The sequence below is a fragment of the Aethalodelphis obliquidens genome, unplaced genomic scaffold (assembly GCF_003676395.1).
Source record: "Aethalodelphis obliquidens isolate GAN/ISIS:26980383/991018 unplaced genomic scaffold, ASM367639v1 scaffold53, whole genome shotgun sequence".
NCBI classification, from domain to species: Eukaryota; Metazoa; Chordata; class Mammalia; order Artiodactyla; family Delphinidae; genus Aethalodelphis; species Aethalodelphis obliquidens.
Window position 1 is genome coordinate 5,195,410 of NW_020837997.1, and position 26,932 is coordinate 5,222,341.

Consider the following 26,932-nt stretch of genomic DNA (forward strand, 5'->3'; position numbering starts at 1 on the left):
CCACAATCTTTCCAGCCACAGGGCCTTTGTATATGCTATTATCTGCTAAGAGTCTTTTCTCTTCCCTATTTACCTAGTTAAGTCAGCTTAGCTCAAGGGCAAATCATCAGGGAACTTACCTTTCTGCCCTCCGTTTTTAGCCTAAGACCCCTATATTTATTGCTGTTCTGATCAGGAACTACTTTGTAGTAGTAGTAGTAGTAGTAGTAGTAATAGTAGTGGTAGTGGTAGTGGTGGTAGCAGTAGTATTTATCACAACTGCAATGTTACATTTCTTTCTGGGTCTGTCTCCTTTTCTAGCTTGTGGCCTCCATCAGGGCAGAGATGAATCTAGTAGATGCTTACTAAGTGTTTTTTGTGAGTGAATGATGTATTTGCTACTTTCCTTTGAGGTCGGTCCTTTTAATGTCCACTTTTCACAGACTGGGAAACCGAGGTCCAGAGAAGATTGTCCTGCAGGAGAGCAAATACGGGACAGGTCTAGTGGTGTCCCCCCCCACCATCAAGATATTCGCTCACCACGCCCACCCCCACCCCCGCCTCCTCCACTGTGTGGGACCCAAGGAACAGATGCCCCAGTTCGGACTCCGCTGAGCTGGGAAAGGGCCGGTCCACAGGTCGAGACCAGCCCAGAAGCGGCTCCCAGGCCGGCTTACCCGGTTTCAGGAACCTGAGAGACGTCCACCCGCCCGCGGCGGTAAAACGCAGGCCTCGTCCAGATTGCTAGTGGCGCAGGGCGGGGACTTGATCTAGGCTGGGAAATTTAAGTCCGAGGCTGGGCCCTCTGGGTGGGTAACGTAGCCAGGGCGCGGGGCGGGGTTATCTGGGTGTCAATCACAGACGGGGGGCGGGATATGCAAATTTACCCGCTTTGCACTCCTTTCTGGGCCCCGCCCCCGCGCGCTGCACCGAGCTAAGTACTTCCTAGAGCTCCAGGTGTTGGTCTGTGACCCCGGCTCCGCCCCCTCGCCCCCAAACTGGTCCCTTCCGGATTCCGCCCAGACCTTCGGCGCTTGCCTCCCCCTCCCGCCCCAGCGCGCCCTGCGGTTGTAGGGGCGGGGTTTAGGTGCGGGGCGGGGTTTAGGCGCCGAGCAGGAAGGCAGAGGTCGAGCAGGGGGTTCCTGGGGCTGGGCGTCGGCTCGGAATCAGGTAAATGGCATAGAAAAGCTGAAGGGAAATGGGGGTTGCCAGAGTTTGAGGCTCATGCTACCCGCCCTTGGCGTGGGGGCTGCTGAAACCCTCCCCCCATGTATGTTTAGGGGAGCCCAGAACCCCACACCGGTGTCTAGGGGAACCCAGAACCTCCACAGCAGTGTGTAGTGGAGCTCAGATCCGCACACCTGTGTTCGGGGGAGCCCAGACCTTCCCCACCTGTGTCCGGGACTGCTCTCACTAGGGTATTTCATATCTGTTTTCTGAGGCTCAGCCTAGAGGGGTGTTTTGCCCACCTGTGTCCGGGGAGCTAAGGTCACCCCAAATTTGTGTCCAGGCGAGCTGAGCCTAGGGCCTAAGGCCCTCCACCTTATGTCCAGGCCCGAACCCTCTCCAAGGCCAGCTCCCTGCCTGCCCCTTTCTTGCAGCCCCTCTCAGCAGAAATTCCCCTGGGTCCCTACCTCGCCGCCCCTCCCTGCCCTTTTAGTTCTCGCTGCCTTCCAGCCTCCTGGCCCAATCGGCTTCAGATCAGCGCCCCCTCCCCAGCACATTGTTGACTCTCACTTAAGAAGTTATCTCAGCGTTCAGTCTCGCCACCCTCCCTCCTGTACCTAGGTAGCTACCCGGGGGCCCCCTGGGGTCCTGCCTTCTCCGCCCACCCCCACTGGCACCAATTAATTTCCCCCTCAACCTGTCCACTCACATCTGGTTGCCAGCTGCTCACCCTCACCCTGCTTGCCCCCCAGGGTCTCCCAGGGAATTGCTCGCAGCTCTCTGCCTCCTTTGGCCCCCCAAATCCAGGCCACCCCGCCAAAGCACAGCACCCACTCCCCAGCCCCCCGCAATCCGAGTCTGCTAATCAGAAAAAGCCGGCGGTTAGTGCCTGCAAGAGAGATGTGAAATCAGACGGAGGAGGGGTGCGGTGTGAAACTTTCTAACCCAGAGATGCTGGGGGTGGGAGGGGTGGGGGGCAAATGGGTGGAGGGAGGCAGAAGCTTAAGTTGTACTTAAAGAATTGAGATCAAAGCCTTCCGGCTTCCAGATGGGGACTGTGGGGGAGGGCTGCACCATCCCCCCGCCAGGGGCGGATGAGGCTGAGCCCCCCTTCCTCGGAAACCCCCCGAGACTCTGCGGTGACAGCTGTGCCCCAGCCCGCGCCCGGCGGGTTTCCTTTTCCTGTGCTGGCTCTCCTGACTGGCTGGCCTGCAGTATGGCGACACCGGCCCGGCCCTTTTGAAGGAGCTCCCTGGAGGGTCTTCCTGGACGAGGGGGAGGGGGCCAGCTGGAGAACAATGGGCTTCTGTGGCTGCAGGACGCCAGGCACTTCCTGTTAACTCTTCACTCGGGGCCCAGCTGCAGAGGGGGGAGCAAGGCGAGGGGAATGACAAAACCAGCAAATGCACAGCTTTTTCTCTTGTTCCACGACTTGTTTGTGAAAGTACCTGGAAATGGTGAGATGAATGCAGACCTTGTCCTCCTCAATGGAGTCACAGGGCCTGTTTCTTTTCCCCTCTGTTGCTGAGGGTTGTACCATCAGGGGACGGGGCATGGCTAGAAATCCCGGGATCTCTGGGGCTGGGCTGGGCTGGGCCGGGCAGGGGACTCAGGTGTCCCAGGTGAGTCCAAAGTACAGCTATGTTTGCCAAGCACGGTTGATCTAACTGTCCTGCCGGGCGAGCTGGAGGTTGCGCTCCCCCTGAGCCATTCCCTTGGTAGTCTGGGCCTCAGTTTCCCTCAGTTTGGGAAGTTCTCCCAAGGGATTGAGCAGAGCACAGGGTGGTCCTAGGGGGCCAGGGTGAGCTGAGCGGGGAGTCTTGGAAATGCTCTGCTCTTCCTTGGAGCCCTGGAAAGACATGTTGGGGAATTAGCCGCTGTGTTAATTGAGGCTTCGTGCAAAGTCCTGTGTGTTTACAGAGCTAACCTGAGAAGCACCCTCAGAAGATTCTGTGAGACTCTGAAGGGCCCCTGAAGACTCAGCATTCAACCCCAGGGGCTGCCGGTTAGAGACCAGATCACATGCCCTGTTCTTAGAAGAGACAGTGTATTTATACTTACTGCCAGCCAGGTGCTTTGCTGGGCTCGTTCCACATATTCACTTAGTTAACCCCGCCCCAAGCCTGGGTCAGAATTAAAGTAGGCGCTTTCACTAGCACCATTTTACGGATGAGGGAGTTGAGGCACAGAGAAGACGTGTCTACTAAAACAGAGTCCATTGTTTTTCTTTCTCTCCTGGATTTGGGGGCAGAGGATGGGGTGGGTGGGTAGCGATCTTTCTCCAGACCAGTGGACTTTTGCTTGTGTATACCCAGCACCTTATCATAGATAAGGAAAGAGAGCTCAGGGTGGTGAGATCCATGGTCCAGGTCCTCTGGCCACCACCGGGCGTCCTTTTCTCTCGTGCATCCTGGGCTAGCCACCCACTAGCTTCGCCCACCAGCTTCCTCCTTCAGCGTTTGCAGACCCACTTGCTGGGTGATTCTGTACTGTCTTTTCTCCTGTTTCCTCTGGTGAAAACATCCCCAGAGGCCAATCTGTGCGTGCTCAGCCCAGGGGCTTGATGAGGACAAAGTTGGGTTTGGGTTTTAGTTTTTGTTGCTTTTTGTTTTGGGTGATCATTATTAACTGAGCAAATCCAAACCGCCCACACTGCTAGACCAGAAAGGCTGCTGCTGGGCCCCCTTGCAGGTGTCTGGAACAAGAAATGGCTCACTGCTTCACCCTTTAGACCCGGTGGTGGGGCGAGGGAAGGCTGGGAGGGCCATCAGAGGCCACCTGCCATGTTAGGGGTGTGTTAGAGGCCGCAGGAGTCTGGGCCTCAGCCCATGGGCCCCAGGCCAGCCCACTGCCAACCAGCCTCCACCTGAGTACCGCCCCCCCCACCCCGCCTCCACCGCCACTCCGCTCCCCTGCTGTGGCCCGCCCTTCCGGAATGAAACTTGTCCTGGCTTGGAGCCACCAGGAAGGCCAAAGCAAGCCTGCAATTACTGCCGGGGCCCTGCCGGCTGTGGCTCGGAGGCTCAGCATGGGGCGGGGGTGGAGCTCCTCCCCGTCGGGCCGTGTGCCTGGAGTGGTGGTTCAAGTCTGCAGCTTCTACCCCCAGGTAGTTCCCTGCTGGCTTCTGGCTACCCAGGGATATTGTCTTGTAAACAGGTACTCGGATTTTCAAAGTACTCTCCTGTTGTTTGGGACAAGGCATTACCTTCCGAGAGGGGTGGGTATGAAACCAGTTCCTTTTTTTTTTTTCCCATGCCCTGGGGCTTGCTGGATCCTAGTTCCCCGACCAGGGATCGAACCCGTGCCCCCTGCAGTGGAAGCACGGAGTCCTAACCACTGGCCTGCCAGGGAATTCCCTCTGAGGGAGAAACTGAGGCTGTGAGAAGGGGCTTACCCCAGGATCTCCAGAACCTTCCTTTTAGGAAGGGGGGGCTTCCCCTCTCCTGGCTTTGCGTCTCTGGCTGCTGCTGCGGAGATGAGGCTACGGAGGAGGGAATGTGCAAGAGAGGGCCTCTGGGGACTGCAGTCAGCGGGCACTAATGTGTCTGTCTCTGCAGCCTGGGCGTCCTTCTGTCTCCCGTGACCCCCCTCCCTTATCCCCAGGCTTGTCCCTTTTTCTCACGACTTTCTGGACATCTGTGGGCGGTGCATACTTGTTGCCCAATCTCCCAGTGATTCCACTGTGGCTAAAGCCAGCTCTGTCCCTGGAGGCTGGAACCAGGGTGCACCCCCAGGGCCACATGTCCCAAGCTTGGACCTGGGTTTCTGGTCAGACTGGGCGAGTGGGCAGGCAGGCTGGGTCTTCTCGGCTCTGGGAAATTCTCTGCCCACCCTCTGAATGGCCCAGGTTCCCTCTGATTGTCCTGGATTACCCTAGTGTACCTGTCCCTGCTCTTGGTGAATCTCCCTCCTTGCAGCTACCCTATATGTTCTAGAAAGCTAGGGAAGGATCCTCAGAACCATCGTCCTGCCAGCCACCCACCAGATGGGCCAGGTCTCAGGCATGCTCCCTGCTCTGTGCTCAAGGCCAGCATGATTCTTCCCCCAAACCTTCTCCAATTCATATCGCAACAGAGCCCGTCCTGTCCCGTTGCCATGGCATCTGTGGTACCCAGAAGCCAGATGGTCTTATGTTCCCTAATGCCCCTTCCAGGCTCAGGCACTTCTGAGCTCTGTGAGAGTTTACTCTGTACCCCTAAATCCCCCCCACCACACCGAGGCTGTGTGCCCCAGTAGTCTCCCCCCATGACTCTGAGACAGGTAGTGATAGCACTTGTCTGAATTTCGGATTTGAACTCGGGTCTGTGGGAGCCTTGGAGCCTAAGGTCTTAAGAATGACAATCATCATAGCAGCTGTTGCTTCCTAGTGAGGCACTTTACCTATGGAGTCCTCAACGCAAAGATTTATTACCTTATCCTCATTTCACATTGTTGAAACTGAGGCCCAGGGAGGCTGGATAGCTTGCCTGCTCTATATAGTCTTTACAGCGAAAAAGTGCACGGGCCTCTCACTGTTGTGGCCTCTCCTGCTGCGGAGCACAGGCTCCGGATGCGCAGGCTCAGCGGCCACGGCTCACAGGCCCAGCCTCTCTGCGGCATGTGGGATCTTCCCAGACCGGGGCACGAACCCGTGTCCGCTGCATCGGCAGGCGGACTCTCAACCACTGCGCCACCAGGGAAGCCCAGTGCCAGTTTCTTGACTCTTGACATTTGGGGCTGGATCGTTCTCTGTTGGGGGTGGGAGCTCTGCCTTGTGCATCTCAGGATGTTGAGCTGTAGTCCTGGCCTCCATCCACTAGTGTTACCTGAAAACTGGGATCACCTCTAGGAGGGTGTCAAGGTAAAGATTGGGAGAAGGAAGGATTTATTATTTGCAGCAGGTAAGGAGAATACCAGAGATCTTTCCTAAAGCAGTGTCTCTCTGAACAGCAAAACTGGGGAAGTTTTAAGTAAGGGTACGTGTATATTTAGGACGGGGCTTGAGCAGAGGAGAATTCAACATAGAATTGGGGCAAAGGTAGATGGAGTCCAAGCTTTACTTGATTGAAGTCAGAAGGGTCAACAACATCATTCTATCCTCCACCCGGGTCGGGGCCTTAGTTTCTGCAGAACTCAAAGACCTGTATCAGATTGTTATGTATATCCCTTCAGGAGGAGCTAGGTCTCTATTTTATTGCTGAAATATTGTTTCTTGACTACTTTTCCTGTGTTCCTGCATTCCCTCGCTTCCCTTAAGGTCACTGATTACTGAGACCCGTTCAAGGGCAAGCGTGGTGGCCAGGCTTAGATCACAAAGTGGCTTAGGCCAGAAATGGCTTCACTTATGTCAAGAAAGCCATGTCTGGTTCTCTTTCTTTGGGGACCCCCTACCCTATCTACTTACACTAGGTATCAGAGCGCCTCTTCCTACAGTCATGGCAACAAATAATGTCCCCAGATGTGGCTTTAATTTGGTGTGGGGTGTGGGGCAGCCTCACCACCTGCCTTTGACTGCCCTGACTCTCCACATAGGTGCCCGCCTGAAAAATCTCTGTGTGTGTGTGTGTGTGTGTGTGTGTGTGTCTTTTCCCCAAAACAGGCATGGAGTTCTGGGGATGGAGGTGATTGGTAGGTTCTGGCATCTTAGGGAGGGGTCAGTGGGGCTGTCATTCTAGGCCATGTCCCCTTTTCCTGGTGGGAGGCATGCAGGTTCCCCAGGCCCTGGCAGGTGGAGACAGGCAGCCCTTTTCTTCCTTCCTGGTTCCCAGGGGTGGGTGATAGTGGCAGAGGCAACCCAGGAGCCAGAGGGTATGGGGAGCCACGACCTGGCCTCCGGATTTACTGGGCGGGTGCCCGGGTGTGTGCTCTGAGACCCAAGGGCCCTTGTGGGTGTGGAGGAAAAACCAGAGGCTAAAGTAGGTCTCCCCCACCTGCCTGCCTGCCACCCTTACATCCCACCCAGCCCTGGCTCCAGGCCAGCAACTGCCAGGATAGTGACTCAGAGCTGCAGAGCCCAGGAGAGAAATAGAATGCAGGGTGGAGTGTCCCCCTCATCCTCAACCTTCCCAGCATCCCCGTTAAGACCAGGACCCTTGAGGGGTCTGCATTTTACTCTCCCTGCGTGACACTGCCATCCCCCTTCCCAGCCCCCCACAGTGGGATTTTTTTTTTTTCTTGGCACCATGCTACGGCAGGAAGACAGAAATGAGTGTGGGGCATGGAATGTCTGAGGTTGCAATGTATTTAGGCCAGGATGAGAGAGAGTGTGTGCTGGGGAGCGGTCCATAAAAACTAACCACCCTATAGTTTGGGCTGCTCTCACCTTTCGAAACAGACCCCATTCTGTCTATGGGTTGTGTATCTCTCTCAATAAATCTCCTTACCTGTCACTTTGCCTCTTGCTGAACTCCTTCTGCGATGAGATGTAAAGAATAAGTCCTGAGACCGGGTGTGCTATTTCAATTAAAAGACAGTGGGTTTGAGTGTCAGCCTGTGGGTTCAAGTCCCAGTCTGAGTTCTGGCCGAGTTCGAGTCTCATCTGAGGTGCGTTTGGGTTCGAGTCCCAGTCTGAGTTGTGCAGTTTCACGATAAGGGATAGAGTGGAGTTGTGACAGAGACCCACCCCCCTCCCAACCCGGACATATTTCCTGAACTGCCTCTTGCTTGCTGGTATCTGGATTGTACAGATGGGGGCCTTTCCATCAGGGTCGGGGAGACAGGCAATATTTGATACTCAAGTGCACTGGTAAGCTCAGAAAAAAGAAAATACAATGGGGTTACAAGAGAAGGAGAGAGTGCTGGGGGGAGAGCGGAGTGGTGGCTAATTTAGAAAGATGGTCAGTGGCACAGTTGAATGTTCTTCCCATCCCAGGCCTGGAAGGGAGGTCTACGTGTGTTGCTGCAAAGACCCCCTCATCTGGTCTCTGCCAACCTGTTCCTCCTGGGCAGCCGGGGGCCCCGGGAGTGCTTAGCGGATTTCTGGCTTCTGACTGTGGCCATGATGAAGTGACCTGGTGTCCCAGGGGTCAGGGCAGTGTCTCAGGGCAGTTTAACTTGGGGATTTGGAAGGTGCTTGATGTGGAGGGGGGAAGAGAAGAGGGAAGCTGTCCCCAGCTGTCACCTGCCACCCTGCTTATAGCCACTCTGTGCTGACGGCCAGATGCAAGTCAGTGCCAGACTCCTATACATTTCCTTTTTTTTTTTTTTGATAATAACTTGGACTTTATTAAAATTAATGCTGGGGGAAAGGCAGTGTTAAGAGAAAAAAGACCAGCTACAGATTAGGAGAAAATGTTTGCAAAACAAGCATTTGATAAGTGACTGATATCCAAAACATACAAAACCAGAACAAAACAACACAAAACCAAAACCAAAACCAAAACAGAAAAACCCTCTTAAAACTCCACAATGTAAAACAACAATAAGATACCACTACACATGTATTAGAATGGCCACAACTGGGAACGCTGACAGCATGGAATGCTGGTGAGGATGCAGAGCAAGAGGAATTCTCATTCACTGAGTCCTGTACATTTCTTCCTGACCCTTTCCACATAAGCTTGTCAAAGGGCTCATCCTGCCCTGTCTGCTTCCTCTGCCCCTTTCTCCTGGGTTACTCCCACCCTGGCATTTGTAGTGTGGGCCTGGCAGGGAGTGGGCCTTGCAGGATGGTGGACACACATGACCTAGGGCACGTTGTGGGGGGATGCTGCCTCTACCCCACAGGCTGGCCTCACCTTCTGGGCAGCTGTCTCGGGGGAACCCCAGCACCCTGTTCCTTCTGTTCGTTAAAGCTGGACTTTGAAGGTTGAGACCTTTCCAGAAAACCACTTGGGTCCCTAGAGTTCAGGAAGGAGGAGCCTACATTCCTCTCCATTTTTCTGGGCTCACCGGACCACCGTCCCATCGCAGCTGCTGCATTTAAGGCCGTCACCCTAGCCAGTCAACTTCTCTTAACAAAAACTGCAGTGCTCCCAGGAAAGTTTCATCTAAATCTTGATTCATTGCTTCATTCCACACACCTCTAATGAGCTCATCCTGCAAACCATCGAAGACTGGGTGCAGAATTGGCCCGCCACTGGGATGTCTTTGCTATATCGTTAAGTAAAAAAGCAAGTCGTCATCCCCCAAATAATTGAAAACATTCATACAAATCCTTTTACACACATGTTCATAGCAGCACTGTTTACCATCGCCAAAAGGTGGAAACAATTGTCCATCAATGGATGAAGGGATTAACAAAAAGTGGTCCATCCATATGATGGAATATTTTATTCAGCCTTAAAAAGAATGAAGCACTGATACATGCTACAACATGGACGAACCTCAAAAACATTAAGCTCAGTGAAAGAAAAGGTCACGTATTGTATGACTTTGTTTTATATGAAATTTATGGAATAGGCAAATCCAGAGACAGAAAGTAGATGAGTGGTTGCCAGGAGCTGGGAAGAGGGGATAAGGAGTGACTGCATAATGTACCTGAAGTCTCCTTGTGGGGTGATGAAAATATTATGGAACTGGATAAGATGGTTGCAAAACATTGTGAATGTACATGGACCCCAGTGTTGATAGCAGCACTATTTACAATAGCCAAGACATGGAAGCAACCTAAATGTCCATCCACAGATGAATGGACAAAGAAGATGTGGTACATATATACAATGGAATATTACTCAGCCATAAAAAAGAATGAAATAATGCCATTTGCAGCAACATGGATGGACCTAGAGATTATCATACTAAGTGAAGTAAGTCAGACAGAGAAAGACAAATACCATATAATATTACTTATATATGGAATCTAAAATATGACACAAATGAACGTATCTACAAAACAGAAACAGACAGACACAGAGAACAGACTTGTGGTTGCCAAGGGGGATGGGGGTGTGGAGGAGGGATGGATTGGGAGTTTGGGATTAGCAGATGCAAACTATTATATATAAAATGGATAAACAACAAGGTCCTACTATATAGCACAGGGAACTATATGCAATATCCTGTGATAAACCGTAATGGAAAAGAATATGAAAAAGAATGTGTATATATATATATATATATAACTGAATCACTTTGCTGTACAGCAGAAATTAACACAACATTGTAAATCAACTATACTTCAAAAAAATGTGAATGTACTAAATGCCACCAAATCGTAGAGTTTATTACTTTTTAAAAAAAATTTATTTATTTTTGGCTGCGTTGGGTCTTCGTTGCTGCGTGTGGGCTTTCTCTAGTTGCAGCGAGCTGGGGCTACTCTTCACTGCGGTGTGCGGGCTTCTCATTGTGGTGGCTTATCTTGTTGCGGAGCACAGGCCCTAGAGCGCAGACTCAGTAGTTGTGGCGCACGGGCTTAGTTGCTCCGTGGCATGGGGGATCTTTCTGGACCAGGGATCACACCTGTGTACCCTGCATTGGCAGGCGGATTCTTAACCACTGTGCCACCAAGGAAGTCCCTGTACAGTTTAGAATGATGGCTACTGGTTGGGAATTCTCTGGCAGTCAAAAAAAAAAGAAGAAAAAAAAAATAAAGAAGGAAAGAAAGAAAGGAAATGGTTCCTAGTTAATTTTATGTTCTGTGAATTTTACCTCAACTTAAAAAAAAAAAAAAAAAAGCAAGTCACCAAAGGTAAGTATTGCATGCTTCTGCTTTGTCTTTAAATAAAAGGACTTACAAGGCTGTGGGGTGGGAGGCAGTGCCATCCAGGAGTGAAGGAAAGAGGCTGCCCAGTATCAGTCCCCTTCTCCTACCAGTCCTCAAGGCTTTGCGCCTCCCAGCCAAGTCTGCACAAGTGGATGTGGCCTCCGGTCTGTGGGAAGGGTGGCTGCTTTGTGCCTGGCCATCGGAGGGGCTCAGGAACAGTGAACTCTCAGGATGGTGGTGAGAACAGAGTCCCAATATAGACCAGATGGCTAACAGTGGTCACCCAGGCAGGAAGGCACTGGGTGGCCACATTGTTCATGAGCCCATTGGGTCAACACAGGGGTGGCTGGGGAAAGAGGCCAGTTGTTATCCACAGACTCCTATCCATTTGATTATTAAAATCCTCTTCTGCTAAGGCCACCCTTCAGTGAATGTCTTAGTCTGTTCAGGCTTCTCTAACAGACATACCATAGACTGGGTGTCTTATAAACAGCTATTTATTTCTCACAGTTTTGAAGGCTGGAAGTCCAAGATCAAGGTGCTGGCAGATGTGGTGTCTGGTGAGAGCTAACTTCCTGGTTCATAGATGGCATCTTCTTGCTGTGTCCTCACATGGCAGAAGGGACCAGGGAGCTCTCCGGGGTCTCTTTATAAGGACACTGAATCTCATTCAGGAGGGACCCACCCTCATGATCTAATTCCCTTCCAAAGACCCCACCTTCTAATACCATCACCTTGGGGGGTAGGATTTTAACATATGAATTTGTTTGGGGGGGGACACAAACAATCAGAACATAGCAGTGAGCATTGACATGGGATACCTCACACTTATTGCCCATTCAGAGAAGCCTGTTTGCAGATCTCTTCCCCAGACTTCATCATGAATTTTCCAATCATCTTCTTTTCAAGTCCCTGATCCTCCAGCCAAACCACTGGCTCCAGCCTCCGAATCAGCATAAGATCACACATCTGGCCATTTCTCCTTCCAGGTAAAATGAACAACAAAACCTGGTGCACTGCTCACAGTTCTGCCCACTGGGATTCCCTTCACTACTGTCCTTCAGGGGTGTCCCAGAGAGGGGCTGTAGTGCTGCAGCTGTTCAGTTTCAGGGGGTGTCTGCAGATCATGCAGAACCATCTGTAAACCAGGCCTGAATTCTTTTCCTTAACTGATGGTAGGGACCTCCCCAGGAAGCCATAGGTGCAGCATGAGAGAGAGCAGGTAGCAGGGCTCTGTACCATGTGACCTTTTGCTTAAACAGTGCAGTTTTATATTACCCCTATAATAATTTTTGAAAACCTGCATACTCACTACTGTGGTCTGACTGTTTGTGTCTCCCCCCACCCCCAATGTGTATGTTGAAATCCTACCCCCCAAGGTGATAGTATTAGGAGGTGGGGCCTTTGGAAGGGAATTAGGTCATGAGGGTGGGTCCCTCATGAATAGGATTAGTGCCCTTATAAAGATAACCAAGACTCCCTGATATACACTATTAGAAGCGACAGATGTGGGGCAAGAGATCGTGCTAGAACCATCCACAGCATGGTGGCTAAATGCAGTCTGCTGTCTGTTTCTGCACAGCCTGTGAGTTAAGAATGGCCTTTTCTTTTCCTTCCTTCCTCCCTCCCTCCCTCTTCCTTCCTTCCTTCCTTTCTTTCTTTCTTTTTCCTTTCTTTCTCTTTTCCTTCCTTCCTCCCTCCCTCCCTCCCTCCCTCTCTCTCTCTTCCCTCCCTCCTTCCCTCCCTCCCTCCCTCCCTCCCTCCCTCCCTTCCTTCCTTCCTTCCTTCCTTCCTACCTTCCTTCCTTCCTTCTTTCATTTTTGACCATGCCTCACGGCATGCAGTATCTTAGTTCCCTGACCAGGGATTGAGCCCATGCCCCCTGCAGTGGAAGCATGGAGTCTTAACCACTGGACCGCCAGGGAAGTCCCCAGGCCTTTTCATTTATAAATGGCTGGAAAAAATTTTCACGACTTGAAAATTATCTGCAATTCAAATTTTAGTGTCCAAGGGATTGGGGGGATAGAACAGATGTTGTTGAAGGGCATAAACTTGCAATGAGTAGTAAATAAGTCCTAGAGTTCCACAGATGCACAGAAGAGTAAATATAGACAACAGTCTTGTATTATAATCATCAGACTTGCTAAGAGACTAGCAATTTAATTATTCCCACCACTAAAAAGAAATAATGATGTAACGTCATAGAGGTGCTTATTATGGATACAATGGCAATCATATTACAATATCTAAATCAGTTACAATATATAAATGTGTCAACTGTTGGACACCTTAAATTTACACAGTGTTATATGGCAAATATATTTCAATTAAAGTCAGAGTTCATAAATAAAGTTTTATTGACACACAGCTGTGCTCATTCATTTACCTATTATCTAGGGCTGCTTTTACACTACGAGGCAGAGTTGAGTCATCGCAACAGAGACTGCCTGGCCCTCAGAGCAGAAAATATTTCCTGTCTGGCCCTTTCCAGATGTTTGCAGACCCCTGCTCTAAGGAGCCTAAGACCTGAATGTTACCTGATGCTGACTCGGGGCTTCCTGGGATGTTTCCTGGTTGGCACAGCAAAGAGGTGGGTGGGAGTTGGAGTTGGAGGGGAGTGAGGACATGCAGAAGACTCTGATGATTAACACTGGGGAGGGGACGATGAGGATTCCCCCGGGTGGAGGGGACACTTGAGCCTTCAATGTGGAGTGGGATTGAGCACTGAGATGGGCAGGCTGGTGGGGGCACAGCAGGAGCAGAGACAGGAAGGCCAGACCTGTCTCAAGTAATGGCCTCACCCTGGGCTGATGGATGGGATAGAACCATCCCATTAACCACCCGCCATCTAACCAGTCACAGGGTCCCATCTCCTGTCTCCGTGTTTCTCCCTTCCCTCTGTTTTTCCCTGCCCCGCCCTGGTGCCATCGTCTGTCATTGCCTTGGGTTCCGGGATGTGCCCCACCTCCCTTCTCTGGTCTCCCTGCCCCAATCATCTCTTTTCTCAGCGTAGCCAGTGAACTTTCCTTTCCTTTCCTTTTTTTTTTTTTTAAATTGAGGCAAAATAAATAACATAAAATACCATTTTTTTATTTTTCTTTTTGGCTTGCGCCATGTGGCTTGCAAGATTTTTTTTTTTTTTTTTGCGGTACACGGGGCTCACTGTTGTGACCTCTCCCGTTGCAGAGCACAGGCTCCGGATGCGCAGGCTCAGAGGCCATGGCTCACGGGCCCCAGCCGCTCCGTGGCATGTGGGATCCTCCCGGACCGGGGCACGAACCCGTGTCTCCTGCATCGGCAGGCGGACTCTCAACCACTGCGCCACCAGGGAAGCCATTGCAAGATCTTAATTCCCTGACCAGATATTGAACTCAGGCCCCCAGCAGTGAAAGTGCCAAGTCCTAACCACTGGCCTGTCAGGGGATTCCAAACCATTTTATTATTTATTTATCTATTTACGTTTTTATTTTTCGGCCATGCTGCGCAGCTTGCAGGATCTTAGTTCCCTCGACTAGGGATATTATTTTTCCTCCACCAGGGACTGAACCCGAGCCCTCCACAGTGAAAGCGTGGAGTCCTAACCACCTGACCGCCAGGGAATTCCCCAAACCATTTTAAAGTGTACAGTTCCCTGGCATTTAGGACGTTCACAATGTTGTGCAATTATCACCACCACCCATCTCCAGAACATTTCCATCACCTCAAGAAACACTGTACCCATTAGCCGCCATACCCATTCCACCTCCCCTAGCCCATGGCAACCACCAATCGTCGTTTTCTGTTTCTATGGATTTCCCTCTTCTGGACACTTCATATCAATGGAATCATACACTATGTAGTCTTTTGTGTCTAGCGTCTTCCAGTTAGTTTGTTTTTGAGATTCATCCACGTTGTAGTATGTATCGAAACTTTGATCAGTTTCTGAATGAACACTCGATTGTATGGATATACCACAATTTGTTTATCCATTCATTTGCTGATGGACATGTGGGTTGTTTTCACCTTAACCCATGACATAAATACACCTAACATAAACTTTACCATTTTGATAATTTTTTAAACTTTTTTAAATTGTGGTAAAATGTACATAAGATTTACCATTTTAACCGTTTTTAAGTGAAAGTTTAGTGGTTTTACATACATTTACATATTGTCACCCAACCATCACCGCCATCCATCTCTGGAACTTTTTCATCATTCCAAACTGAAACTCTGTCCCTGGGAATTCCCTGGTGGTCCAGTGGTTAAGACTCCATGCTTCCACTGCAAGGGGCACGGGTTCAATCCCTGGTTGGGGAACTAAGGTCCTGCAAGCCGTGAAATGCTGCCAAACAAACAAAAAAACCCCACCAACCAACCAACAACCAACAACAAACAAACAAAAAAACCCAAACCAGGGCTTCCCTGGTGGCACAGTTGTTGAGAGTCCGCCTGCCGATGCAGCGGACACGGATTCGTGCCCGGGTCCGGGAAGATCCCACATGCCGCAGAGCGGCTGGGCCCGAGCCATGGCTGCTGAGCCTGCGTGTCCGGAGCCTGTGCTCCGCAACGGGAGAGGCCACAACAGTGAGAGGCCCGCAAACCACACACACACAAAAAAAAAACAAAAAAAAACCCCAAACCAAACTCTGTCCCCATTAAACAATAACTCCTCACTCCCCTCACACCAGCACCTGGTAACCACTGTTCTTTCTCTCTCTAAGTCAGTGAGTTTTTACAAATGGAAGTCTGAGCACGCCAGCTCTCCTGAGCCTTCAGAGGCTCCCTTCTGTTCTCAGAATAAAGACCAAGTAGTCCCAAGGAGGATGTACATGGCACCTTGGTCTTCTCAATTTGCTCCTACTCAGAACTTCTTTCCCTGCGTGGAATGTCCCCACCCCTCCCCCTTCTCCCACTAGACCCTTGTCCTTCAGGCCTTGTGTATATTTTCCCTTCCCCTTCTGAGGAAGGTCAGCCTCTCTGCAGTGCTCTGGGCTGTTCCTTCACAGCACACATCCCAGTTGTCATTCATTATTTCCCTGCTTTTTCTTTTTGGTTTGTCGATGTAGTTTTGTCGATGTGCCCTTTGCCTCCTCCATCTGACTGGGAGTCCGTGAGGATGTGACAGTGCCCATCTTACTCTCCACCGTGCATTCTCAGCTCCTGACCTGCGCCTGGCACCTAATCGGTGCCCTATGTACAGTTGAAGGACTGGCAGAAAGTCCCCGCAAGGGAAGGGGGGATGGGCTGTGGCAGGAGGTGGACATCTCGAGCTCCGGATGGTGTGGGGAGCTTGGGCTGCAGGTGGGCTGCATGAGCAGAGAGCCCAGGGAAAGGGGGGCGCTGGCTGGTTGGGGGCTGCAGTTACCCTGATGGAGGAGGGAGGGTCTGCCCAAGTGAAGCAGTGGGTGTGGAGAGCTGGGCGACTGGGCACAAGTGCAAGCTGGAAGCGTGATCAGGTGGAGGTGAGGCTGAGGGACAGGTGAATGATGCTGTTGCATGGGTGGCTGTCCTGCATGCACATTCAGAGCCTGGGGAGGCCAGCCTGGGGCTGGAGCCCTGCTAAGGGCTGGCAGCCTGTGTCCCACAGTGTCCATGTGTCCCCCCACCCCCCCCCCCCCCCCCAGGTATGCTCCTGGAGCGGGCTTGACCTGCCTCAGCTGGAGGCATCTGCACAATCTGCAATTTCCAGCACCCAGTTCCGGCCAAGGAGAGGGACCTTTATAAAGTCAGACTTGGCTTTCCCCCAACTGGCTGGCCTCCTTATCCCTGATTCTAAATGCCAGCTTGTCACAGTGTGTCTGCACGCAAGCAGGAGCCTTCATCTCTAGGGGCGGTGGTTGGGGGGATGTTTGCTGTGCTAGGGGCAGCATGGGGGTGGTATCTCTTAACAAGCTGGTGGCCATTTCCCACCCTTCCACCCGCCCCATGGTTCTTTTTATAGCTCACATTTACAGAAAGCCTAAACATCTGAGCCTGGGCCTCGTGACAGCAGGCTGTTTGAGGCTGCAAGGGAAGGGGCGAGAAGGCAGAGAGGCGGGGGTGTCTGAGCCCAGCGTGGAGGACGGCTGGCTGGGTCAGGGGCGGCTGCTGGCTTCCTTCCATCAGCCCCAGAGTCTCAGATGGTGCTGAGCTATATTTAAAGGCTGCTTTCTCTGCCTCCACTGATGAATGAGTCAGAAGGAGGGCTGGTGTGGCCCCAAGGCTTGGCCGGGTCCACCCTGAGAAGCTGGGAGCAAACTCCTCAAGAAATAATCCTGTAGCAGCCCCAACAGGGTCCCTACTGACCTGGCATCTCCTTGTTCAGGCCACCCTCCCCATCCCTGCCCCAGCTGTGCACCAGGTGAGAAGCCCAATGAATGACCCCTGACTTAGGGGTACCCACAGGCAGCTGAGGACCAGTGATGGCTCCCTGGGCTTATGCAGTGGCCTCTGTAGCCAGGTAACTCCTGCAGGATTCCCAAGGCATCCTCTTCCTCTGGACGTGCACTGTTATGTTTTCTTGCTTTTATAGCATCACCATGTGCCACTGTGGTTGGCACTGCATGCACACACAGTGCCAGGTAGCCCCGAGGCGCCTGCACACACATGTCCTCCTTACCTTACTCCTATTTTATTGATTAGAAGGCTGAGTCCAGGGTTGGGATGTATCTTAGTCCATCTGGGTTGCTATAACAAAATGCCATAGACCAGAAGGCTTATAAACAACAGACATTTATTCTTTACAGTTCTGGAGGCTGGAACATCCAAGACCAAGGTGCCATCAGGTCTGGTGTCCAGTGAGGGCTTCGTGGTTCACAGATGGTGTCATTTTGCTGTGTCCTCACATGGCAGAAAGGGCAAGTGAGTGCTCTGGGTTTCCTTTGATAAGGGCACTAATACCACTCATGAGGGCTCCACCCTCATGAGCTGATCACCCCAAAGGCCCCACCTCTTAATACCATCACATTTTCTTTTTAAATTGGAGTATAGTTGCTTTACAATATTGTGTTAATTTATACTGTACAGAAAAGTGAAGCTATACGTATACATATATCCCCTCTTTTTTGGATTTCCTTCTCATTTAGGTCATCACAGAGCATTGAGTAGAGTTCTCTGTGCTATACAGTAGGTTCTCATTAGTTATCTATTTTATACATAGTATCAATAGTGTGTATATGTCAATCCCAATCTCCCAATTCATCCCACCCCCCCTTCCCCCTTGGTATCCATACATTTGTTCTCTATGTCTGTGTCTATATTTCTGCTTTGTAAATAAGATCATCTATACTAATTTTTTCAGATTCCACATATATGCCTTAGTATATGATGTTTGTTTTTCTCTTTCTGACTTAATTCACTCTGATGACAGTCTCTAGGTCCATCTATGTCTCTACAAATGACCCAATTTTGTTCCTTTTTATGTCTGAGTAATATTCCATTGTATATATGTACTGCATCTTCTTTATCCATTCCTCTGTTGCTTCCGTGTCCTGGCTATTGTAAATAGTGCTGCAATGAACATTGGGGTGCATGTGTCTTTTTGAATTATGCTTTTCTCTGGGTGTATGCCCAGTAGCGGGATTGCTGGATCATATGGTAGTTCTATTTTTAGTTTTTTAAAAATACTGTTTTCCATAGTGGCTATATCAATTTACATTCCTACCAGCAATGCATGAGGGTTCCCTTTTCTCCACACTCTCTCCAGCATTTATTGTTTGTAGATTTTTTGATGATGGCCATTCTGACTGTTGTGAGGGGATACCTCATTTTTGATTTGCATTTCTCTAATAATTAGTGATGTTGAGCATCTTTTCATGTGTTTGTTGGCCATCTGTATGTCTTCTTTGGAGAAATGTCTTTTAGGTCTTCTGCCCATTTTTTGATTGGACTGTTTGTTATTTTGATATTAAGCTGCACGAGCTGTTTATATATTTTGGAGATTAATCCTTTGTCAGTTGCTTCATCCGCCCTCATGACCTGATCACCCCAAAGGCCCCACCTCCTAATACCATCACATTGATAGTTAGGGCTTCAACATATGAATTTTGTGGGAGCACAAACATTCAGACCATAGCAGGATGTGTGTGTATGTGTGTAGGTGGCAGAGCAGGGATCGGAGGATGGTCTGTCTAACCCTACCATGCAGATGTCACCTACTTACCCCAGTGCTGAGGCCCACAGATGAGTGAGATCCTGCACTTGGACACTAGTGGGCAGTGGTGGGGGTGACCCCCCCTTCCCCTGCCAGGCACAACAGAGCTGGAGAATGATGTCAGGAGCGTGAGATAGACCTGTGCTGTCCAGGATGGTCGCCAGGAGCCACACGTGGCTATCGAGTGCTTGAAAGGTGCTGATCTGACTGGAGATGTGCTCTGAGTGAAAAACACATGCTGGGTTTCAAAAACTCAGCACGAAAAAACAATGTAAAAGATCACAATAATATTCATATTGGTTACATATTGAAATGATTATATTTTGGCTATGTTGTATTATTATTATTATTATTTTTTTTTGTGGTACGCGGGCCTCTCACTGTTGCGGCCTCTCCCTTAGCGGAGCACAGGCTCCGGACGCGCAGGCTCAGCGGCCGGGGCTCACGGGCCCAGCCGCTCCGCGGCACGTGGGATCTTCCCAGACCGGGGCACGAACCCGTGTCCCCTGCATCGGCAGGCGGACTCTCAACCACTGCGCCACCAGGGAAGCCCTATGTTGTATTATTAAATAAACATATCACTCAAAATAATTTCCAGGACTTCCCTGGTGGCACAGTGGTTAAGTATCGCCTGCCAATGAAGGGGGCACGGGTTCGAGCCCTGGTCCGGAAAGATCCCACATGCCGTGGAGCAACTTAGCCCGTGTACCACAACTACTGAGCCTGCGCTCTAGAGCCCGCGAGCCACAACTACCGAGCCCGCGTGCCACAACTACTGGAGGTCGCGTGCCTAGAGCCTGTGCTCTGCAACAAGAGAAGCCACCGCAATAAGAAGCCCACGAATCGCAATGAAGAGTAGCCCCCACTCGCCACAAGTAGAGAAAGCCCGTGCGCAGCAGCAAAGACCCAACGCAGCCAAAAGTAAATAAATTAAAAAAAAATAATAAATAAAAAAACAAGGAATGGAGTTGTGACACATGTTATGACATGGGTGAACCTTGAAAACATTATGCTGAGTGAAAGAAGCCAGATTGAAAGGTCACATATTGTGTAATCCCATTTATGTGAAATGTCCAGAAGGGGCAAATCCACAGAGATAGAAAGTAGATTAGTGGTGGCCAGGGGCTGAGGAAGGGAGATTGGAGAGTGACTGCTAATGGGGATGGATTTTATCTTGGGGTGATAAAAATATATTGAAATTAGCTAGAGGTGGTGGTTGCACAACATTGTGAAGGTACTAAATGCTGAAGAATTGTCCACTTTAAAGTGTTAATTTCATATTATGTGAATCTCGAATCTCTCTGCAATTTTAAAAAAACTAAAAAACTTCACTTGTTCCATTTTTACTTCCTTTAATGTGGTGACTAGAAAACCCAAGTGTGACTCATTTTAAATTGCCGTTGGACATGGCTGGTCTAGATCACCGTGCCTTCAGGGGAATCAAATCACACCTGTACTCTCTGCTCAGGGGGTGAAAACCCCCAGGACCACTGCTGACCTGGAGCAGGGCAGGGAAGAGCTATAGTCCTGGGGGCTGAGGAGAGGGGGAAGGGAGCTGTGACTGTCCATCCCTGTCCACCAGGGGACTTTTTTTTTTTTTTTTTTTTTGCGGTACGCGGGCCTCTCACTGCTAGGGTCTCTCCCGTCGCGGAGCACAGGCTCCGGACGCGCAGGCCCAGAGGCCATGGCTCACGGGCCCAGCCGCTCCGCGGCACGCGGGATCCTCCCAGACCGGGGCATGAACCCCCGTCCCCTGCATCGGCAGGCGGACTCGCAACCACTGCGCCACCAGGGAAGCCCCACCAGGGGACTTTTGATGTATTTTTCAGATAGTGAGGCACATGACCTTGCTCTCCCTGGCTGGCCAGAGGAATGGAGGACTGAGGTTGGTGCAATACTCTGAACCACCTTGAACTTTTGACACCTGAAGTTCAAAGACCTGGAGACTGTTCCTGTTGCTTGGTGGTTTGGTGGTTTATACCCCCAGCAGTCCTGGTGGGCAGGGAGGTGTCACCTGGGAGTGGGTTTAGGATGACATGACAGCAGAACCAGAAAAGAGGGCACAGCATGGAGGAGACAAGAGGTAACTAGGTTCCAACCGGCAGGGTCATGTCATGTCCAGGGCTGACTGGAGGGAAACCAAGGGGATGAGGGTTCAAGGTCTACCCTTTTCCACCCATGTGACCTTGGGCAAAGGATCGAACATTTCTAGACTCTCAACTTTTTATCTGAAAGTGCCTCCCTCATTTCCTCCTATCCAGTCCCTCCTCTCACAGCGCTCCCAGAAGCATCTCTTCTGGCTTCCCTCTCCAGTGGGCTCTTCCTGCGAAAAGTGGAGCCAGAAACTTAGCGGCTCACAGGGTCTTCAGCTTCAGCCAGCTTTAGCTGGCTTGGATACTGGGTCCCCCTGAACCATCTGCTCCGTTCTGAGTAGTCGTTAGAAAGTTCTTTCAATAGAGCGCCCTGCCGTTTACTTGCGTGATGTCCCGCAGGTCCTCTTTCTGACCTTGGAGCAGGGAGTAGGGGCGCTCTCACGCTCTCTTCTGGCTCCACTTCCGCGTTCGCGGACCGCCCCCCCCCACCCCGCTCCTAGTTACAGCGGTCACGCGCTCGGCCATTCCCCATCTGGCCTCTAGGTGGCGCTGCCTGCCTGCTTGGTGCACCTTGACTGGTCCAGCCTGTGCAACCTCAGCTCAACCAACGCCTCCTGGGCGCTCCCACGGACCAGGAGCTGAGGACATGTCCTTGAACAAGACCCAGGCCTTGGTTTGGGGGGGAACACAGTCTCATTTGGTTGTCCAGTGGATTGATTATTATTAGGTAGTCTTTGATTGACCTGGGAGATCTGGAGATCAGAGAAAGCACTTTTTGCAGGAGAAGGCGTCTGGATGCCTTTAAAAACTGTTTCCTGATTACAAAAGCGATCGTGTGTATTTGTAGAATTAATTAAGAACAGTACCAAAGTCTGCACTCCCTCCATTGAGGGCCTTCCCCACCCTCTTCAGAGATAAACAAAACGGTCCACAGCTGGCTGTGTACGTCTCTGGATCATTTTCTACTGAGCAAATGGGGTCTTGGAGGATACTTCCTCGATGGTGAATTCTTTCTCCTGTTTAAGAGCTGGAGCAGGGTGGATGAGGGGGAGGGTGTGGGGAGGAGCTGGGCCTGTGGGGAATTGTCTGCGAGGTGGGGAGGAAGGTGGGAGCTCTGGGCAGCTTGCAGGGCCCGAGGTGGTGGGCCTGATGGGGAGATTGCAGGAGGGCCCGGGCCTCCATTCTGAACAGGGACAGGAGACCCCATGAAAAATGGGTGGCATTTTTGGCAGATGGGGCTATCATGGCAGATCGAGGGCAGGGGTGGGATGATTTTGGTTCTGTGTCCATCCCCTCTACAGACTCTCCTCCAGCCAGCAGCCCACCTCCCCCCCCCCCCCCCCCTTTTTTTTTTTTTTGTGTTCCGCGGGCCTCTCACTGTTGTGGTCCCTCCCGTTGCGGAGCACAGGCTCCGGACGCGCAGGCTCAGCGGCCATGGCTCACGGGCCCAGCCGCTCCGCGGCATGTGGGATCTTCCTGGACCGGGGCACGAACACATGTCCCCTGCATCGGCAGGCGGACTCTCAATGACTGCGCCACCAGGGAAGCCCCATAAGTTTGTTTTCTACATCTGTGACTCAATTTCTGTTTTGTAAATAGGTTCATTTGTACCAATTAAAAATTTTTATTTATTTATTTTTTTGGCTGCATTGGGTCTTCATTGCTGCACGTGGGCTTTCTCTACTTGCGACGAGCAGGGGCTACTCTTCGTTGCGGTGCACGGGCTTCTCACTGCGGTAGCTTCTCTTGCTGTGGAGCACGGGCCTCTAGGCACTCAGGCTTCATTAGTTGCAGCGTGCAGGCTTCAGTAGTTGCAGCACGCAGACTCAGTAGTTGTGCCTTGTGGGCTCTGGAGCGCGTGTTCAGTAGTTGTGGCATATGGGCTCAGTTGCTCTGTGGCATGTGGGATCTTCCTGGACCAGAGCTCGAACCGGTGTCCCCTGCATTGGCAGGCAGATTCTTAACCACTGCGCCACCAGGGAAGTCCCTGTACCATTGTTTTAGATTCCTCATACAAGTGATATCATATGATATTTGTCTTTCTCTGTCTGACTTACTTCACTCAGTCTGACAATCTCTAAGTCCATCCATGTCGCTGCAAATGGCATTATTTCATTCTTTTTTATGGCTGAGCAATATTCCATTGTATATACCTACCACACCTTTGTTGTCCACTCTTCTGTTGATGGACATTTAGGTTGCTTCCGTGTGCTGGCTATTGTAAATAGTGCTGCAATGAACATTGGGGCAGCAGCCCTCTTCTGCTCATCCTCTGCAGCATCCCCACCAGGCCTTCAGCAGGTGTTTGGCTTAGTCTGTTCAGGTGCTAAGAATATCATGGACTCGTGGCTTATAAACAACATTCATTTACTTCTTGCAGTTCCAGAGGCTAGGAGTCCGAGATCAATTGGATCCAGTGAGAACCCACTTCTTGGTTCATAGATGGCTCTCTTCTCTCTGTGTCTTCGCATGGGGGTCTCTCTGAGGTCTCTTTTATAAGGGCACTAATCCCATTCATGAGGGCTCCACCCTCATGACCTAACCACCTCCCAAAGCCCCACCTTTTAATACTATTACATTGGAGATTAGGTTTTAACAGATAACTTTGGGGGGACACAAACGTTCAATCTATAGCATCAGCCAGCATTGGCAAGGGAGTGGGTGACTCCTGATCATAGTAACTGTGTACAGGAGACACAGGCTCAGGGTGAAGTCAGCTCCTGTAGGACACACAATGGGTGAGAGAACCAGGGGTCAAACGCTTCCTTGTCTGGCTGTGTCCCACACTTTGTTCATTCACGAGCACCATCTCAGGTTTTCCAAATCTACTTTACTGCTTGTATTACTGTCACTGGTTGAATAGTATCCTTCTGGAATCCATGTCCACCTAGAACCTCAGAATGGGACTGGGATGTTTCCTGACATCGAACGTGTGGGTTTTTTTCCCCATGCTAAACCAATTCTCTGACACTAACTGGATGTCCAACAAATCATTTAGTACTGACACTATTTTCCTGGAGCTAACATCACAAGTTAAAGGGCTCAGTCCCACAGAGCACCCTCACTTCAGACACAAGTCCCAAGTCTCGGGCCACCTGTACTTCTGACCCACTGGCTCTAAATCAGGGGTTCCCAAGACCCCCTTCTCAGGTTCGTTAATTTGCTAGCATGGCTCACAGAACTCAGGAAGGCATTTTTGATGTTTACTGGTTTATCATAAAGAAATGAACAGCCAGATGAAGAGGTTTACAGGGCAAGACCTGGGAGGGTCCTGAGAGCAGAAGCTTCTGTCCCCATGGAGCTGGGCTGTGCCACTCGCTGGGCATGGGGATGCTTTTGCCAACTCAGAAGCTCTCCATACGTCTCCAGCCCCGACTCCCCAAACCCTTTTTCCTTTGTTAAAATGTTAGATAAGTCCCTGAGTCTAATTGCTCTCTGAGTTTCACTACTTTTCTGTGAACTTCCATGCATGTAAATATTAATAAAAATTGTGTACCTTTTCTTCCATGAATCTGTCATTTGTTGGTTTAATTCACAGACCCTAGTCACTGAATCTAAGGAGGTAGAGGAAAAGTTTTGCCTCCTTGACACAGTAGTGGGCCCCCATTTTACAGACAGGACTTGAGGCTCAGGTAGCAATTGGAGGCTGTGGATTGTAGGGAAGGGGCAGTGATTCCTTGAAGCCCCAAGGACACATCTGAAATGGAGCCTGGATTTTTTGGATCTCTATGAAGGGAGCTGCCCAGGGCATTTGTGCGGCATGCCTTGCTCTCAGAGTTTCTGTTTCCTTGCCCCTTCTTCAGCCTTCCATAGGATGCAGCTCAGATCAGGGACCAAAGGGATGTGAGACCACAGCCTAAGCCCCACTCTGCCTCTTCATCCTCTAATCCTCCCACTTTGTGTCTCCTGGGCAACTTACACTCGCTCCAGCCTAAATGTGTGGGCTGTGGACGCCTGAGGTTCAGCCTCCCAGCATTCATCCAGAGCCTTGCCCTTTGGGTCCAGAGGTGTGGGGGGCTTGGGCAGTGGGTCTCATTCCCTGGTGGACAGGTGGCTGCAGCTTCCCTGGCTCCTGAGGGAATTGCATGCATCTACCTGTTCCTGAATTGCCCCAGCACCCCAGGAGGGGGACCTTTGCCAGAGACCAGCCTTGCCTTGGGCAGGCAGCTGGTCTAGAAGTCTGCGGGGGTTGTGACTGGGCAAGCTGCCTGGTTAGGAAGCTAAAACCCTCTTTAGTTTCTTATTCCACTGGTCTCTTCTTAGGTGCCATTATTATAGGGGGAGCTCTGCCCGTCCTGCCGTTTGGAGCCCCTTAGCCTTCTCTAGCCGAGTTCAGCTCAAGGCTTGGGGTCTGGAGCAAGTCCTTCTGGAACTTTCTTCTTTGATGTTATAGTAATAATGGCCATAGCAAAAAATCGCTTACTATGGGCCAGATATCATTTGTTCTGAGAACAGCAGTTCTCAAAGGGGTCCAGAAACTTGGGGGTTACTGAGACCCTTCCAGGGGGACCCATCAGGCTGAATTATTTTTTTTTTGGCTGTGCTCCACGGCATGCGGGATCTTAGTTCCCCGACCAGGGATCAAACCCATGCCTCCTGCAGTGGAAGTGTGGAGTCCTAACCAGTGGACTGCCAGGGAATTCCCATGAACTATTTTTATAATATTAAGATGTCCTTTGCCTCTCTCACTTTCATTCTCTCACAGGTGTATGGTGGAGTTTCCAGGGGAGATTGGCTATTGCAACAGGTGGAATGCAGAATCAGATATGAGAATCCAGCTGCTTTCTGTTCAGTCAACATTAATGGGAGGCAAACATGTAAAACAATGCCTCTCTTTTTATGGCATGTTTTTGTTTTGAATGTGATTATTTTTCATTAAAAATGTTATTCGTTATCATTAGTAGGTTTATTGTTGATTGTAATTGAAAAGCTAATAAATAAGATGAATGGATAAAGAAGATGTGGCACATATATACAATGGAATATTACTCAGCCATAAAAAGGAACGAAATTGGGTTATTGTAATGAGGTGGATGGACCTAGAGTCTGTCATACAGAGTGAAGTAAGTCAGAAAGAGAAAAACAAATATCATATGTTAACACATACATACGGAATCTAAAAAAAATGGTACTGATGAACCTAGTGGCAGGGCAGGAATAAAGACACAGACGTAGAGAACGGACTTGAGGACACTGGGGGGAAGGGGAAGCTGGAACGAAGTGAGAGAGTGACATGGACATATATACACTACCAAACGTAAAATGGATTGCTAGTGGGAAGCAGCAGCATAGCACAGCTCAATGCTTTGTGACGACCTAAGGGGGTGAGATAGGGAGGGTGGGAGGGAAGCTCAGGAGGGAGGGGATATATGTATACATATAGCTGATTCACTTTGTTGTACAGCAGAAACTAACACAACATTGTAAAGCAATTATACTTCAATAAAGATGTAAAAAAAAGAAAGCTAATAAATAGTTTAAAAAAGTCTCAGTTTAAATTTCTAAATGGCAAATATCGGTAGCTATAACCCATATAAACAGATACGCTTTGGGATCCTCAATATATTTTTTAAAGAATGGAAAGGGGTGCTGGACTTCCCTGGTGGCGCAGTGCTTAAGGATCTGCCTGCCAATGCAGGGGACATGGGTTTGATCCCTGGTCTGGGAAGATCCCACATACCGCGGAGCAACTAAGCCGGTTCACCGAAACTACTGAAACCCACGTGCTCTAGGGCCCCGTGCTCCACAACAAGAGAAGCCACCGCAATGAGAAGCCCGTGCACCCCAAAAAAGAGTAGCCCCTGCTTGCAGCAACTAGAGAAAGCCCACATGCAGCAACGAAGAACGCAGCCAAAAAAAGAAAAAAAAAAAAAAAAAAAAGAAAAAAAAGAAAGAAAAGAAAGGGGTGCTGAGACAAACATTTGAGAACTGCTGATGTAGAAGAGTGGTCCAATCCAG

At 50.4% G+C, this 26,932-nt stretch overlaps 2 long non-coding RNA genes across 2 annotated transcripts; both read left to right on the plus strand.

Moving 5' to 3' along the window:
- The first annotated feature begins 1,099 nt into the window (after nt 1-1,099).
- On the plus strand, nt 1,100-25,868 carry LOC113608522 (uncharacterized). The gene is made up of 2 exons (XR_003428351.1): nt 1,100-1,149; nt 25,680-25,868. It is a non-coding gene; the product is annotated as an uncharacterized LOC113608522 (long non-coding RNA).
- Nucleotides 13,036-19,529, plus strand: LOC113608521 (uncharacterized). The gene is made up of 3 exons (XR_003428350.1): nt 13,036-13,358; nt 17,476-17,590; nt 19,480-19,529. It is a non-coding gene; the product is annotated as an uncharacterized LOC113608521 (long non-coding RNA).
- Nucleotides 25,869-26,932: the final 1,064 nt, after the last annotated feature.